The sequence below is a fragment of the Aegilops tauschii genome, chromosome 5 (assembly GCF_002575655.3).
Source record: "Aegilops tauschii subsp. strangulata cultivar AL8/78 chromosome 5, Aet v6.0, whole genome shotgun sequence".
NCBI lineage: Eukaryota > Viridiplantae > Streptophyta > Magnoliopsida > Poales > Poaceae > Aegilops > Aegilops tauschii.
The window spans coordinates 70,976,896-70,993,167 of record NC_053039.3 but is presented as its reverse complement, the minus strand read 5'-3'; positions in this window follow the sequence as shown (position 1 = coordinate 70,993,167).

Genomic DNA, 16,272 nt, shown 5'->3' with positions numbered 1-16,272 from the left:
TAGGGAATTGAAAAGGCAGAGGGCACAAGGGTCTCGGGAATGATCGAAGAGTATCTTCAACATCTTCTGGTGCAGTCGGCGACCATCTGTGATAAAGGGCTCTCCGGGAGAAAGTATTTATGAGAGCCTACAGTTAGTCTTTATAGCAAAATCATTTAACCCGAATAGGAGAGAGATCAGAGTCCCAGAGTATAGACAAGGAGTAAAAGATCCTAATACCACCCAATGGCGACGTGGGCCCGTAAGACACACAGCCATGTTAGTAAAAGTTTTGTAATGTCTAGACTTGACTTCGGCCAAGGAGTTGGAAAGGGGGATTCCTACAGGCAGTTGGCTCTGATACCAACTTGTGACGCCCCCGATTTGACCGTACACTAATCATGCACGCAAATGTGTACGATCAAGATCAGGGACTCACGGGAAGATATCACAACACAACTCTACAACATAAATAAGTCATACAAGCATCATAATACAAGCCAGGGGCCTCGAGGGCTCGAATACAAGTGCTCGATCATAGACGAGTCAGCGGAAGCAACAATATCTGAGTACAGACATAAGTTAAACAAGTTTGCCTTAAGAAGGCTAGCACAAAAGTAGCAACGATCGAAAAGGCAAGGCCTCCTGCCTAGGATCCTCCTAACTACTCCTCGAAGCCGAACTCCACGTAAAATCATCCTCGGGATCTCTAGCTCCTGGACTCCAGCATCTGGTTGCGACAATCAGGTATAGAAAGGGGAAAAGAGGGAGAAAAGCAACCGTGAGTACTCATCCAAAGTACTCGCAAGCAAGGAGCTACACTACATATGCATGGGTATATGTGTAAAGGGTCATATCGGTGGACTGAACTGCAGAATGCCAGAATAAGAGGGGGATAGATAATCCTGTCGAAGACTACGCTTCTGGCAGCCTCCATCTTGCAGCATGTAGAAGAGAGTAGATTGAAGTCCTCCAAGTAGCATCGTATAGCATAATCCTACCCGACGATCCCCTCCTCGTCGCCCTGTTAGAGAGCGATCACCGGGTTATATCTGGCACTTGGAAGGGTGTGTTTTATTAAGTATCCAGTTCTAGTTGTCATAAGGTCAAGGTACAACTCTGGGTCGTCCTTTTACCGAGGGACACGGCTATTCGAATAGATAAACTTCCCTGCAGGGGTGCACCACATAACCCAACACGCTCGATCCCATTTGGCCGGACACACTTTTCTGGGTCATGCCTGGCCTCGGAAGATCAACACGTTGCAGCCCCACCTAGGCTCAACAGAGAGGTCAGCACGCCGGTCTAAACCCTATGCGCGCAGGGGTCTGGGCTCATCGCCCATTGCACACCTGCACGTTGCGTACGAGGCCGGAAGCAGACCTAGCCCCCTTAATACAAGCGCGAGCTTACGGTCCAATGCGGCGCGCGCCACTCAGTCGCTGACGTCAAAAAGAGCTTCGGCTGATACCACGACGCCGGGATACCTATAACTACTCCCGCGTAGATGGTTAGTGCGTATAGACCAAATGGCCAGACTCAGATCAAATACCAAGAACTCGTTAAGCGTGTTATGTTGAAGTAACCGCGGACGCCATCCAGGGCCAGGCCCACCTCTCACCTAGGCGGTCTCAACCTGACCTGTCGCTCCGCCACAAAGTAACAGTCGGGGGCCGTCAGGAACCCAGGCCCACCTCTACCGGGATGGAGCCACCTATCCTTTCAGCCCCCTCATCAGAATCACTTGCGGGTACTCAACGAGCCGACCCGACTTTAGTCACCACATGTGTCATGTATATAAAGTATATAGTATATACCCGTGATCACCTCCTGCAGTGATCACGGCCCAGTAGTAGCATGGCAGACGAACAAGAATGTAGGGCCACTGATGGAATAAACTAGCATCCTATTCTAAGCAGTAGGATAGCAGGTAAGGGTAACAACTGCAGCAACAATGAGAGGCTATGCAACAGAATAGGGTTAACCGAAAGCAGTAACATGCTACACTACTCTAATGCAAGCAGTATAGAGAAGAATAGGCGATATCTAGTGATCAAGGGGGGGCTTGCCTGGTTGTTCTGGCAAGGAGGGGTCGTCAACACCGTAGTCGTACTGGGTAGCAGCGGCGTCGGTCTCGAGGTCTACCGGAGAAGAAGAGGGGGGGAAGAAATAGTAAATACGGAGCACTCAAAGACATCACAAATCATAACATGGCAATAAGCGATGCTAGGGGTGCCCAATCGCGGTAGTAGGCGATACCGGCGAAGGGGGGAAACATCCGGGAAAGTTTTCCCGAAGTTTGGCATTTTTGGACAGATGAAACGGAGGGGGACAGTTGCAGGTTTGCTATGCGTGGGACGCGTGGCAGATGAACGGACCGCGTATCCGGATTCGTCTCATCGTTCTGAGCAACTTTCATGTATAAAACTTTTTCATCCGAGTTACAGATTATTTTATATGATTTTTCAAAGTTTTAAATGAATTTCTAAAATTTCAGGAATTATTATTAATTCGAAAATACACCTAAGTAATGCTAGATGCACCCGGTCCAGTGTGCCCAGCAGTGTATTAGAAGCTGACAAGTGGGGTCGGGGGGGTCCAGTCAGCGGTTTAGTCAGCATGTTGACCAGTCAAAGGTGACTGGTCAACAAGGTCAAGGGGACCCACATGTAAGTGTCAGGTGTGCTAAAAAATAGCTAGACTAAATTACACTAGAGGGGGCTACACGTCATAGGCTAACATATAACCTAACAATTACTAACCTAAATCTAGATTAGCCTAAACTAATTGAACATGGCCGGCCACACATATAGAACACACACGCAGCACACTCAGCCATGGCCTTGCCATGGCCAGCCGCATGCAGCAGCATAGCAACGCAACAGTAGGTTTGAGCAGCAGCAGGGTTGAGCAGTAGCCGTATGCAACGATAGCAGCAGAACGCAGCACAACACGCGAGTGGCCGAGCGGCAGTGGGCGTGCGCGCGTGGCCAGGAGGGGTGCGGTCCTAGCCAGAGGCATGCGGCCAAGCGCGGGGGCACGCGCACGACCGCGAGGGCGGGGGTGCACAGTGCACGGCCAAGGCATGACCACCGGCGACGGGGGCGACCACGGGGAACACGGGATGCGGGCACAGCGAGCGCGGCGCCAGGGGCGAGGCAGGGGCATGGCCCAAACGTGCGGCAGAAGAAAGCAGGCGTGGCCATGGGTAGGAGCAGCACGTACGGGTACGTGTACACGGAAGCTCAGACGAGTTCGGGGACGGCGGCTACGACAACAAAATCGAGAGGGGGAGAGGGGGTTTTGGAAGAGGAGCTCACAACGGTTCCAATGGAGTCGACGGGGAGGCCGGAGGTGGACCGGAGCCGTGGTAAACGACACCGGTCGCCGGCGATGTACGCGACGAAGATGCGCCCGATGGCGAGCGGACAGGGCGGCTGCGCTCGATTTGATGCTCGGGATGGACGAGGTGGACCGTGGCGGTTCTTCTGGGCACCTTCTTGCGGTGCGAGGAGCGCGGTGGCCGCGGCATCGACGACGACATGATGACGGCCGAGCTCGGGCGGCTCGTGCGAGAGGGATAAGGGAGGAGTGGATCTGGGGAAGGGGTGTAGCGAGAGGGGGAGAGAGGATGAGGGGGGTGCAAGGGCAAGTGGGGAGGCGAGAGGGACGAGGCGTCGCCTTTATCCCCTCGCCGACGGGGACGGCGAGATGGTCCGGTGGGGACGAGCGGGCTGGGGTGCGGTCGGTCGAGCAGTAGGAGGAGGAGGAGGGAGGAGACCGAGAGCTGGGCTGGGCCGGCTAGTGCGCGGCCTGGTTGGGCCAGGTGGTTGGGTGGGCTAAGGCCCAAGAAGAGGGGGTGCGTCCCTTTTCTGTTTATCTTTTTCATTTACCGTTTTTTATAGTTTTCTGTTTTGTAATTATTTTAGATAGCAAATGACTTTCATGTAATATGAAACTTGACCATAAATCACATTGCAGTTTTAGTCATTGCCACGAAAGTTTGGGGAGGGATTTAAAATAGTTTGAAATTGTTTAATAATTAAAAAGCACTTAATAATTATTTTTAGCCAAAGTTATAATCACAAAAGGGGATTTAAGTACTTTACAAAGTGTTGGGTCACCGCCATAACTAGTTATGGAACATTTGCCACACTTTGAACATTTTCTTTTTCGTGTTTGAGAACTTTGAATTCTGGCTTTATTTTAATTTGAGTTCGAACTAAAATTTGGATCAAGCGAGGATTAGCAACAGTAATATGATGACAAGGCACCATTAGCAAAGGATTACTGTAGCTTGACACTGGGGGTGTTACACATGCCTTATATAGAAGAATGGTGCTTCAATTATAAAACATGCTACAGCAGAGATGGAATAGGTACTGAAGAATAGAAAGGCATGACATATTGACATGTATTCCCTCCATCCGGAAATAAATAGTTGGGTCTAGGCGTATTTCAGTTCTAGATACATCCAGTTTTATCCATTTCTGCGACATGTAATCCGGACGGAGGGAGTATGATGTAAGAGCTAGGGATACGATAGGACAACACAGTAAAAAAACACTGAAACCCCACTACAGAACCAAAGTAATCAAACCCACTGGTATGAGATAGTACACTCATGCAGCTCAGGATGCAAAACTACCAGGAAGTTTGCCTTACAAAAATCAACATTGTGGCCTTTAATCATACATTTTGCTACAACTAAATTTCGATCAGATAAAGGTTGGATTCACGCCGATTAACAAAATACATGCTGATGTAAAAATATAGTGATATACAACAGGTACTTACATCTGCATTGGAGCACAGAGAATTCCTGCAAGAGTCTTTCCTCACAGACGATACCAGTGCAGAAATTCTTCTATCTGTTAAGCTTATTTTCTAAAAGAGAGATGGGTAAGAAACATGTAGAAAATATGATTAGCATGCTATAAAATTTCATGATGCAAGGATACACACACGCTTCTTAGAATGGAGTTGACATATTTTTGCTGGACTGGAGCGGACTAGTTCTTTGGCCACTAGAATCTGCTTATTATCAGTAGGCGTTGGGTTTCTCTGTGCTGGAGCAGTATCTATAAAAACTGGAGTTGGTTTATTATCACCTGGCGTTTGGATCTTTTGCAAAGACCTGGTTTGTAACCCTTCAGATTCTAACATAGTCGTCTTCCCCTTGCATGCCTTGTATAGAAGAATGGTGCTTCAATTATAAAACATGCTACAGCAGAGAGATGGAATAGGTACTGAAGAATAGAAAGGCATGACATATTGACATGTATTCCCTCCATCCGGAAAAATGGATGGGTCTAGGCGTATTTCAGTTCTAGATACATCCTTTTTTATCCATTTCGGCAACATGTAATCCGGACGGAGGGAGTATGGTGTAAGAGCTAGGGATACGACAGGACAATATAGTAAAAAAACATTAGTTGAATGTAAAACTATATGCTAGCGGAATACGTACAGAAAAAACTAAGGCAACATACACGTGTATGATTGGGAAACTAAGATGGCATTTCAACAGAGCATAGAACAACACTTCAATGTAAAAAAACATGGTATGGTAGACAGATGAAGTACATACTGATGAATAACAATGCATAAGATATTCAGAAGCATGATGTCCAAATTAAGAAGATGGCATTGCGATAGAGTAGAATGACAGTACTTGAATTTTAAAACATGTTATCATTAATGGAATAGGTACTGAAAAACAGGAAGGCATGACATATTTACATGCATGATCAGCATGCTAAGCACATGGCATTGCAACAGAGTAGATACACTTAAGGACATTATATGCATGTTGTACCCATATAACGGGCCAAGTTAGAGCAAGGACCTTGTGGGGTAAAGAGGATTCAACATCTTTCTGCAAGTCTTCTGAAGAACTACCTTTACATGTTCCATCATATTGGGTATCATTGACATCAAGTTTATTGGCCTTTACATTGCTCCGTGAGGTTCTTGTGGATATATCAGTGTGTGCAATTATATCTGACATGCATGGAAGACAACTAGTAGTTAGATTTATGTAATGAGTGCCTGTAGGAGAGGACATAAATAGTAGGACTGGGGTTAACTAGCAGCAACAGGTCTCAAAAACTAAAGGGAGAACACAGATGAAAGCTATAGAATATGTATCATTTGGACTCGAGATTAACTAGATGGCACACAAAAGTATTAAAGAACAACATAGGTAATACTAGAAGTGGTATAATACTATAATCACCAGCCTATGGGATAGCATTGGCTGATGGATGATAACTATGGAACAACGTTACCTAAATAACAAGTATCTTAGCTGAACTATGGAACAACGTTAACTCCTGAACAAGACCCGTAAGAGATTAGCATGAATATACAGTGAAATGTGATAATCTATTTTCCATGCTTAGATGAATAATAAAGCCATAAATGTTGCACACAAGTAAGTTGAGGGTACAACCTATCTGGCCGCCATCCATAGGAGTGAGCATCATGTGCTGACTTGTCAATGGCCCTGCAGTTGTTGTGGCTGTCCATGTCGGGCACGCGCATTCGATGCAGGGAGCTCTTGACTGGGGACTATAGCTCCCTTCTGGTGTATGCTTCCCTTGTTGGAGCAGCTGCGGTGAGTCGGAAGACGGTGTGTCTAAAGATGCAGATAACGCATAACGTTAAGAACGACACATCTCTTTGATTTGAAGAAATACTCCAAGAGATCAACAGCAAGGTACGAGAGTGGTCACACGTCTGTTGACTGAAGACTAAATTGGGGTCACACAATTTTATTTTATTTTGGTACTGTCCGATCTACGCTGGATGGCTTGATGGCCGTCTTGTGCCTCCCGGTTGACACTGATAGGAATCTTCCCGAAGAGCCAGCGACCAACGGCAGAGCAGCCTGCCTCCGCCGTCCGTGGCCCCGGCCAAAACCCCGCTCCCCGCCCCACCGCACTGCCGTGGTTGCGCCGCCCCCGGGCCAATCCACAAAGACTCCCGTCATCCAGATCCGGCGGAGGTAGTACCTTCAACCCACGCAACTCTAAGATAGCCATCTAAGCGCTGCATCCGCGGCGAACTTGCGGCCCCGGACCCTTACGTTAGACACCAGCCAACCGGCAGCCTAGGAGCTCCGCCGCCTCGAGGGGTGCTGCTTCCCATTGGGAATCGATTGGCCCAGAATAAAAATTCAGACAACTGACGCCTAAATAAAGTGATTTGAGATGAGGGTGCGACCTATGTGGCAGCATGGTGAAGTAGGCAGGTCCACCTGCCGAGTCGGTGAGGCCGGCGCGGTTGCGGTGGCGTCCGGCGGCAGGGAAACAGCGATGTCGCGACGGTCGACAGCTACGAGGAAGCAGCGCCGGGACTCTGGACGGATCCAAAGTTGGAGCCGCTCCGGTGTCGTGAACAACAGCGGGGGTGAATCGGCTTCGGTATGGTTCACGCGGCCGTCATCGAGGCAGCTCCAGCAGCACGGAGTAAGAGGCACACGGCCCAGTGCACGACGGCAAATGGACAGCGTCTCCGGCATTAGGGAGGAGGGCGGCTGTGAAATTGGTGCGGTGGGGGGCGCCATGGAGGAGGGGCTGAGGTTTCGCGGCTCGGGAGAAGGGAGCTTCCGAGGAGAAGGTGATTTGGCGCCCACGAGGTATGAATGTGGGGGGGGGGATTGGGAGGGGAGTGGAACCATGTTTTACGGACGCATTTGTCTGAAATGTGAGGGGGAGTTACAGTTCTACCCCTGCCTTTAGGCTTCTCGGATTGGGTCTGTGTACTGAGGGTCGGGGATAGTAGAGTAACTTTGCTTCTCCCCAAATAGTGGGCGGGAGCGATTTCGGGCGAGGAGGGCGTGTTTTGAAATATAGTGGGCGCGAGCGATTTCGGGCGAGGAGAGCATGTTTTGAAATAGTGGGCGCAAGCTATTTCGGGCGAGGAGAGCATGTTTTGCCGACCATGGTTTATGAATTATTCGGCACATGTCATTTCGGCCGATGAGAAGGCGCGCTTGGATGAAGTTACGAACCTACCCTCGATGTACAACGGGCCAATTAATGTGTGTCGCACATAGGACGGTAATTTCGTGTCTCCCATTTATTTGCTCGGCCGAATTCCACCGAGCAGAGGATGTTTAACGGTTCGTTCAAAATTTGGGAGAATGAGCATCCACGTCTACCTTACCAAGTCGATTCGAATCAAATTTTGAAATATTAGCTTGCCACTTCTTTTTTAGATGGAGAGATGATGCTCGGGAGTAATGTGTTTTTGCATGCTCGCTGCTAGCGATTTACTATATGACAAATAGTTGACCCACTCAAAAACCGGAATCAATCCCAAAATGAAATATCTCGATTCAATGAAATAGCTTGTTCACCAGGTCAAAATAGTGAACTAAATCCAAAATTGAACACCTCAATCGAGTAGCATGTTGTACAATATTATAGTACTCCATAAACATGTTGAAAGTCAAATTAATGAACTTGTTTGATATACGCATATATCCGTTCATGTGTGGATTGCAGACAACATGTTCTCCAATTTAAATATTTGAATGCAAGTTTATATCGAAACATGGTTTATATCAGTCTTTGATGCATAAAACGCGACCTGCCCCTCTCCCGGACTCCTACTCTCTCTCTCTCTCTCTCTCTCTCTCTCTCTCTCTCTCTCTCTCTCTCTCTCTCTCTCTCTCTCTCTCTCTCTCTCTCGCCGACAATCTTCAATTCTATCGCACGCATCCAACACACAAACCTTGTTGGTCCCTCTCGCTTTCTCTCCATCTCTCTCTCTCTTTGTGTGTGTGTGGGGGGGGTCTTTCTAGTTCGCATGCATATATACTCCATCTATAGGTCTCTCTCGCACACTATGTATGATTCTCTAGTCCAAGCTAGATATCTTGGGTGCACTCATCGTACGCACACAAATTCCTTGGCTCGTTACCCGTAACTCTCTCACGCACCACTCTGTCGCCTCGGAGCTCTTCCCCCTCTCTCTCAAACTGTCCATCTACCTGGGTCACACATACACATGCATATCTCACTCGCACTCGATAGGCCCATCTAAAACTCTATCTCTCTCCCTCGTTCTCTCTCCTTCTCACACGCACACACACACAATCTCATGCCTAGCTAGCCAAGTATGATGGTCTCTCACTCAATTGTAGGCACATGCAGTCCCCCCTATATGTATATGACTAGCTAATCTTAGTCTCCATCACAAACATGTGCATGGTCTATCTCGATTTCTCTCTCTCTCTCTCTCTCTCTCTCTCTCTCTCTCTCTCTCTCTCTCTCTCTCTCTCTCTCTCTCTCTCGCCGACAATCTTCAATTCTATCGCACGCATCCAACACACAAACCTTGTTGGTCCCTCTCGCTTTCTCTCCATCTCTCTCTCTCTCTTTGTGTGTGTGTGGGGGGGGGGTCTTTCTAGTTCGCATGCATATATACTCCATCTATAGGTCTCTCTCGCACACTATGTATGATTCTCTAGTCCAAGCTAGATATCTTGGGTGCACTCATCGTACGCACACAAATTCATTGGCTCGTTGCCCGTAACTCTCTAACGCACCACTCTGTCGTCTCGGAGCTCTTCCCCCTCTCTCTCAAACTGTCCATCTACCTGGGTCACACATACACATGCATATCTCACTCGCACTCGATAGGCCCATCTAAAACTCTATCTCTCTCCCTCGTTCTCTCTCCATCTCACACGCACGCACACACAATCTCATGCCTAGCTAGCCAAGTATGATGGTCTCTCACTCAATTGTAGGCACACGCAGTCCCCCCATATGCATATGACTAGCTAATCTTAGTCTCCATCACAAACATGTGCATGGTCTATCTCGATTTCTCTCGGGGCATCTTTCTATCGTGCACGCACCTCCGTCGATCTCCCACCCATATAGTCCCCTCACGATCTTGAGGGGGTCTCTCTATCACAAACACACCCTCTCACCCTCCCCATGCGTCCATGTTCTCCATGTGTCCCTCTCAACCTTTGTTCCTTGTTGGCCAGACCTCTATTGGACATGTGCTATAGGGGTGTCTCTCTCCGTTGCAAAAAATCACACACTAGCTATCTTCGTGTATCTCCTCGCCTCGCTTTTCTATCACGGAGATGCATGCGTGATATGTTCTCCTAAGAAATGAAAAAACACACACTCTCTCTAATTTATCGTTTGTTGTCACTTTCTCTTTCACACACATACTCTTTTTGCACACTTACTCATTCTCCTTCACACGCACTTGATCTCTCTCGACTTAGGCACTCTCCTCGGTCCATAGCATATTGATTTATTGAAAAGTCAAACATCACAAAGTTTGACCATGTACATGGAGAAAAACAATTACATCTAGAACGACAAACATATACCATTAGATTCACCATGAGATGTAGTTTCGTATGATGTATCTTTGGTATTGAAGATATAAATAACATTTGTGTAAACCTGATCAAAGTTTCCAAAGTTTGACTTCGAAAAAAATTACATGCACTGCATTATCGAGCGGATGGAATATCTCTTTCCCCCTCTCAGCTATCTGACGCACCACTCAGCCTTATCGGGGCTCCTCAATCTCTCTCAAACTTTATATCTCCCTGTTTCACACATACACATGTCTCGCTCGCGCTATACATATAGACCCATCCAACACTCTCCGCCCTTGTTCTCTCTCTATGTGACACGCACCCCCCTAATAAGTACCATAATCCCTCACTCCATCATAGGCGCAAGCACTCCCGCCCACCCCCCTAAGTATGATTATCTCTCACTAGCCATCAGGAACACACGTATTGTCTCCTTCCATCCATACGTCTATCTCGATATCTCTCGGGGTATCTTCTATCGCGCACACACTTTGTCACTCGATCTCCCACCCATGTAGTCCCATCACGATCTCCAGGGTATCTCTCTATGACAAACATACACTCTCTCCTCCCCATGTCTGCATTTTCTCCGTACGTCTCTCTCGACCTCTCTCCCTTGTTTGTCAGACCCCTCTTGGCCATGTGCTAGGGGTCTTGCTCTCTCGGTTGCAAACAACCACACACTATCTCCTCACCTTGCTTCCGTTGTCGAAGATGCATGTGTGATATGTTTGCATAAGACACAAACGTTTTTTCTCGACTTTTATCGAGTGTTGTCCATGTCTCTTTCACACACGCACACACACTTTTTAACTCACTCTTTCTACTTCACTCTCTCTCTCTATAGTTAGGGGCTCTCTCACGTCCATAAGCATATGGATGTTTTGAAAAGTCAAACCTCAGAAAAGTTTGACCAGGTATATGTGGAGAAAAACATTTACATCTGGAACGATCATTAGATTCATCACAACATGTACTTACTTCATACTATCATTTATCTTTGGTATTGTAGATATAAGTAATTTATTTATAAACTTGGTCAAAGTTTCAAAAGTTTGACTTTTAGAAAAATGTTGGAACTACATTATCGAACGGAGGGAGTAGCTCTTTCTCTCTCTGCTATCTCTCATGGGCCTCCCCTCTCACACGAACACTCTATACCGACGGATTCTACGCTCATTGTGTCAGCATATAGCTCTGTATATTGTTTAGTTGACCGGTCAACCAGTCCACATGCTGCCTTGTCAGCTCGTGTTCTGTATCTTCGTGTGCTGGCCCATGTGGCAGTGGGTGAAAATAAGTAAACTAGAGGCCCATATGACACGCCGTGAAGTAAACAAAGTTGAAACCACTCGGGGTAGCACCCCGCACGCTAGTAAATTGAGGGCGCATTGAGGACACACTTCTTCCGCGTGGAGGACGCACTCGCGCACAATTCACCACTGCGCGGCGGCATGCACAGAAGGACGCACTCGCGCACACCCAGCACACAACACACACCAGCACATGTGTACACCGGCGTCGCCGCCGGTTGAGATGGACGGCAAGGCAGCCAACAAGCGGAGGCGGCTCGAGCCAAAACCGCATCCGGCGAGCCTGGACTTCATCAGCAGCCTCCCCGATGACATGCTGCTCGTCATCATCGGCCTCCTCCCCACCAAATCTGCCGTGCGGACCGCCCTGCTCTCCCGGCTGTGGCACCCCCTCTGGCGCCACATCCCCCTCAACCTCATCGTCGACAGCTGCCTCTGTGACGGGGACTGCAAACGCATGGCCGCAGTCTCCAAGATCCTTTCATCGCACCCTGGGCCAGCCAGACGCCTTAACATTCGCATGTTCTGTACCAACTGCAAGGTCCAACCCAAGTTCGATGAGTGGTTCTTATCCCCCGCCCTAGATCAGCTCGAGGAGCTCAGCTTTGAAGCTAGACGATGTCGCTCTCTGCCGCCATCCGCGCTCCGCCTCGCGCCAATGCTGCGCCGTGCCAGCTTCAGCTCCTGCTATCTTCCCCAGATTAATGCCGCGCCCGCCCTTCTTCTCCCTCAACTCAAGCAGCTCGACCTCTTCGACGTTGTCATCTCGAAGAAGGCTATGGAGCACCTGCTCCGCAGCTGTACTGCGCTCGAGTACCTTCGTCTTGAGCAGATCCACGGGTTCATTAGCCTCCACATCGCCTGGACGAATCTCCGATGGATTTATGTGTCATGCTGGCCCCGCAACAAGACATCAATTGGGAAGAGATCACTCCAGCTGTTCCACGTTATGGTCATTGAGAATGCGCCTTTCCTTGAGAGATTGCTTGTATCGGATCTAGAAGGTCCAACAAAAATTAGGGTCATTGACGCGCCGAAATTGACAGCGTTGGTGCACTCGTCTGCCAAATTCTCCGAACTCTTTATTAGATCCATAATCGTTCAGGTACATCACTCATCTTCTTCTCCGTCTTCTTGAAATTCACATTTTTAAATTTCTTCTTGATGTATTTATGACCGTCTTCCAGAAAATGATTCCCACAAGCTTGACCCAGTCTATGTGCACAGTGAAGATCTTGGCAATAAAATCTGTCGGCCCCAATCTGGATCAAGTTGTTGGATTCCTTACATGCTTTCCGTGCACGGAGAAGCTACTCATCGAGGTGAAACTTCTTTCCTATTAGTAAACGGTAATCACAACGTAGCTCAATTTTTTCGTAATCTTCCCAAATTACAATGACAAGTGTAGTGTTCAAAACTGCATCTACGCACTGCACCGAAAGAAATGTTTTTTGTATTTTTTTCTCACGTGATCACCTGCATCGTTTGTTTCTTGTACTACTATAGTAGCGTAGGCTAGTCATAGTGGAAAGTAACTTAGACTACTCCAGTAACTCTATGGTTACCCTAAGAGCATGTACTACCTCCGTCCTGGTTTACTCTTCCTATTTTGTAGTATCAAAATTTGACCATAGATTTAACTGACAAAATGTTAATGCATGTCACTAAGAACTATATCGTTGGATTCATATTTGAACATAATTTCAAATGGTGTAAGTTTTAGTGACATGCATTGGCATTTTCTTACATAAATATATGGTCAAAATTTTATACTAAATAAGAGGTAGTACAAAAGTGGGCTATAACGGCCCTCCACTATGTAGGCCAAAACACGTGCCAAATTCACTTGTGATGCATTTGGCATTGATGCCCCTCCATTGCTCACCTGGTGCCCCAATCTGGATCACCTACTTTGCTCTGGTACCAAATTAACTCACGCAATGAAAAAACACTTGCGTGGGAGAGAGAGAGAGGACCGAGGCAATAAAAAACACTTGTTTGGGAGAGTGAGAGGCTGGTGTAGTTGGTTTGATTGATTTGTTTATACATGTGGGTCTGTGTGCACAGCGGTGCCAACTCTCTCACATCGCGAGAGCGGTGCCAAAATCTTTTGATTTGACATCGATGCATATTATGTGGCATACTTTTGCGAAATATGGCATCGTCCACATAGTGGAAGGCAACAAATGCCCAAGCTCTTCACGTACTCCTAGGTAAATGAGAGCAAAGAGAAAGAGAAAGAGAGAGAGAGAGAGAGAGAGAGAGAGAGAGAGAGAGTGAAAAAATATCACTAGCCAGCCAACCCTATCGTATGAGCGAATGATATTGGTACCTCTTGATGACACGACAATCTTATACAGCCAGCTGCTCTAATATGTTCTCTTCTTTTGCAGATAAAAAAAGACCCGAAAGTGAAAAATGTGCTGCACTATAACAATCTCATCGAATGCCTTGATCTCCATCTTACAGAAATTGATTTGATCGACTACCGAGGTAGCACATCTGAGATTTAATTGGCCAGGTTCTTTGTTCTGGAGGCAAGTGTGCTCAAGGTAATGAGGTTTGGCGTTCCCTGGCGCAACAATGAATGGCGTGCTGATCACCGCAAGCGTCTAAGCCTAAATGACAAAGTCTCCGCAGAAGCTGAATTTGTTTTTGAAACATCAAGTGGCCAGATACTCGAAAACTTATTTGCCCATTAGTGACTTGTGAGGGCGGTGGATTTTAGTTTGTACGATAATGCTGCATCCACCTAAAGTAACGAAAGTTCTTACGTAAACTTCCTAGTAATTCCCTCTTCGTAGGTGCAGCATTACTCCTAACATTTGTAATATCAGTTTGAAACTTGTAATATTGCCGTGTCCTATTCCTGCGTTTTCAAAATCCTGCGAATCAAACAGGTCTTGAGTTGGTGATGATGTTGTGCCTGCCATCGTTCACCAATAGCTGTCGGATCTAGATCTGACGCATACAAACCAAACTTCTCCAGTTTTGCAAAAAGATGCCCGCACTTGTTCCCTATTTACAAACAACTCCTTGTCTCTCACAATTAGCCTTATCCCCTCCCCACCAAATCTAGAAGGCCATGGAAAAATCTGGCGCGATGGCCGCTGCCGACGCCGTCCACCCCCCAATCTTGGTGTTTCGTGCAATGCACGGGCATCTACGCATGGGAAATTATGTCGAACATGGCTAGTTGTAAGCAGGCTAGGTCTACAGCCATGATGATAGTGACTGCAGATGGTGAGGCTGACTATGGTATGCCGAACACGGCGCCTATACTCAGGTGTCATCTCCGGCGTAGGGTCTTGTCACTTCACTATGAGGAGCAGCACGTAATAATTTGACCAGCGGGTAGTACAGCGCTACTACATTGGTAGTACTACTACTAGTACTAGCACCACCGTCTGGATTTAGTAGTACTACCACGTCCATCTAGATTTAGTATTTGACTAGCAATATCTAGTAATGCATCTCATAAAAAATGTACTACTCCCTCTGTAAATAAATACATGATGTATTGTTTTATTCCTATCGGCGAGATAACTTAATGTATTTTTGCTACTTAATAGGATTACATGCAATGAACTAACCACTGCATGTGATGTTTGCTAGTCTCAAGTCATTGAAAGTATGCATGACCCACATCTCTCATTGGTTGATATGTCACAAAATAAGAAACGAGGAGGGAGTTAATGTACCATGCCTAAGTGTTTTGGGATTATTTGGTTTTTGTAAGGTGACTTACACGACATTTTTTGGTTACATGCATTAACGTTTTATTAGTTAAATCAAAGGTCAAAACTTGGCGCAAAATGCAAAGGGGACCAATAAACCAGTAAACATCAAAGTTCTCCCATTTGGCCCCAACTAGAGGTCCGGTGAGATGACTATACTGCACTGGCACGGAGGGGGAGGCAGCTTCATTGACTTACTGCACCTGCCTTTGAGTGTATGACACGTGGGCCCAACGGGTGGCTGGCCAACCTGTCATACAGCCAAAGGTAGGTGCGGTAGAGGGGCAAGGAGTAGATGGCCAACTAGCACGTGAATTCAACGCAGTGTGCACTTCTCATATAAAGGCTCCCGCTAGTCCAATCTACGAAATCCTACGCACCTACGCACCCAAGGGCAAGAGTGATCACTCCAATCGCAAGATCAATTGACTAGAAGCTAGACCCATGGAGGCGATGAGCGCGAGCATCAGCCGGCTGTGCCAGATGGTCCACGACGCCGGCCTGCGGCCCGACACCGAGGAACGTCTCCAGGTAGTGCTTGAGGCCGCCAGGGCGAGGGGCCGCTTGGACGACAGCTTCGTCTCCTTGTTCGACGAGGTCCTTGTCGGCTTCCTCGACAAGTTCACCGTCGTCAAGAAGCTCACTAATGACCTTGACGTACGCCTCCAGCCAACGCGCCCAGGCTCTGCAATGCCTGCCACCCTCAACGGCCTCTATGGTGACAACCTCTTCAACGCACTGGTGGCCCTGCGACTGCCCGCCGTCGCGCCAGAGAATGTCCACCTCGAGGTCGCGCTCGCCGCGCAGCGCCTGGCGCAGTAAGACACCATCGACATAATCACCCACGTCTACGCGCAAATCGTCCACAAGGACTACTACATGC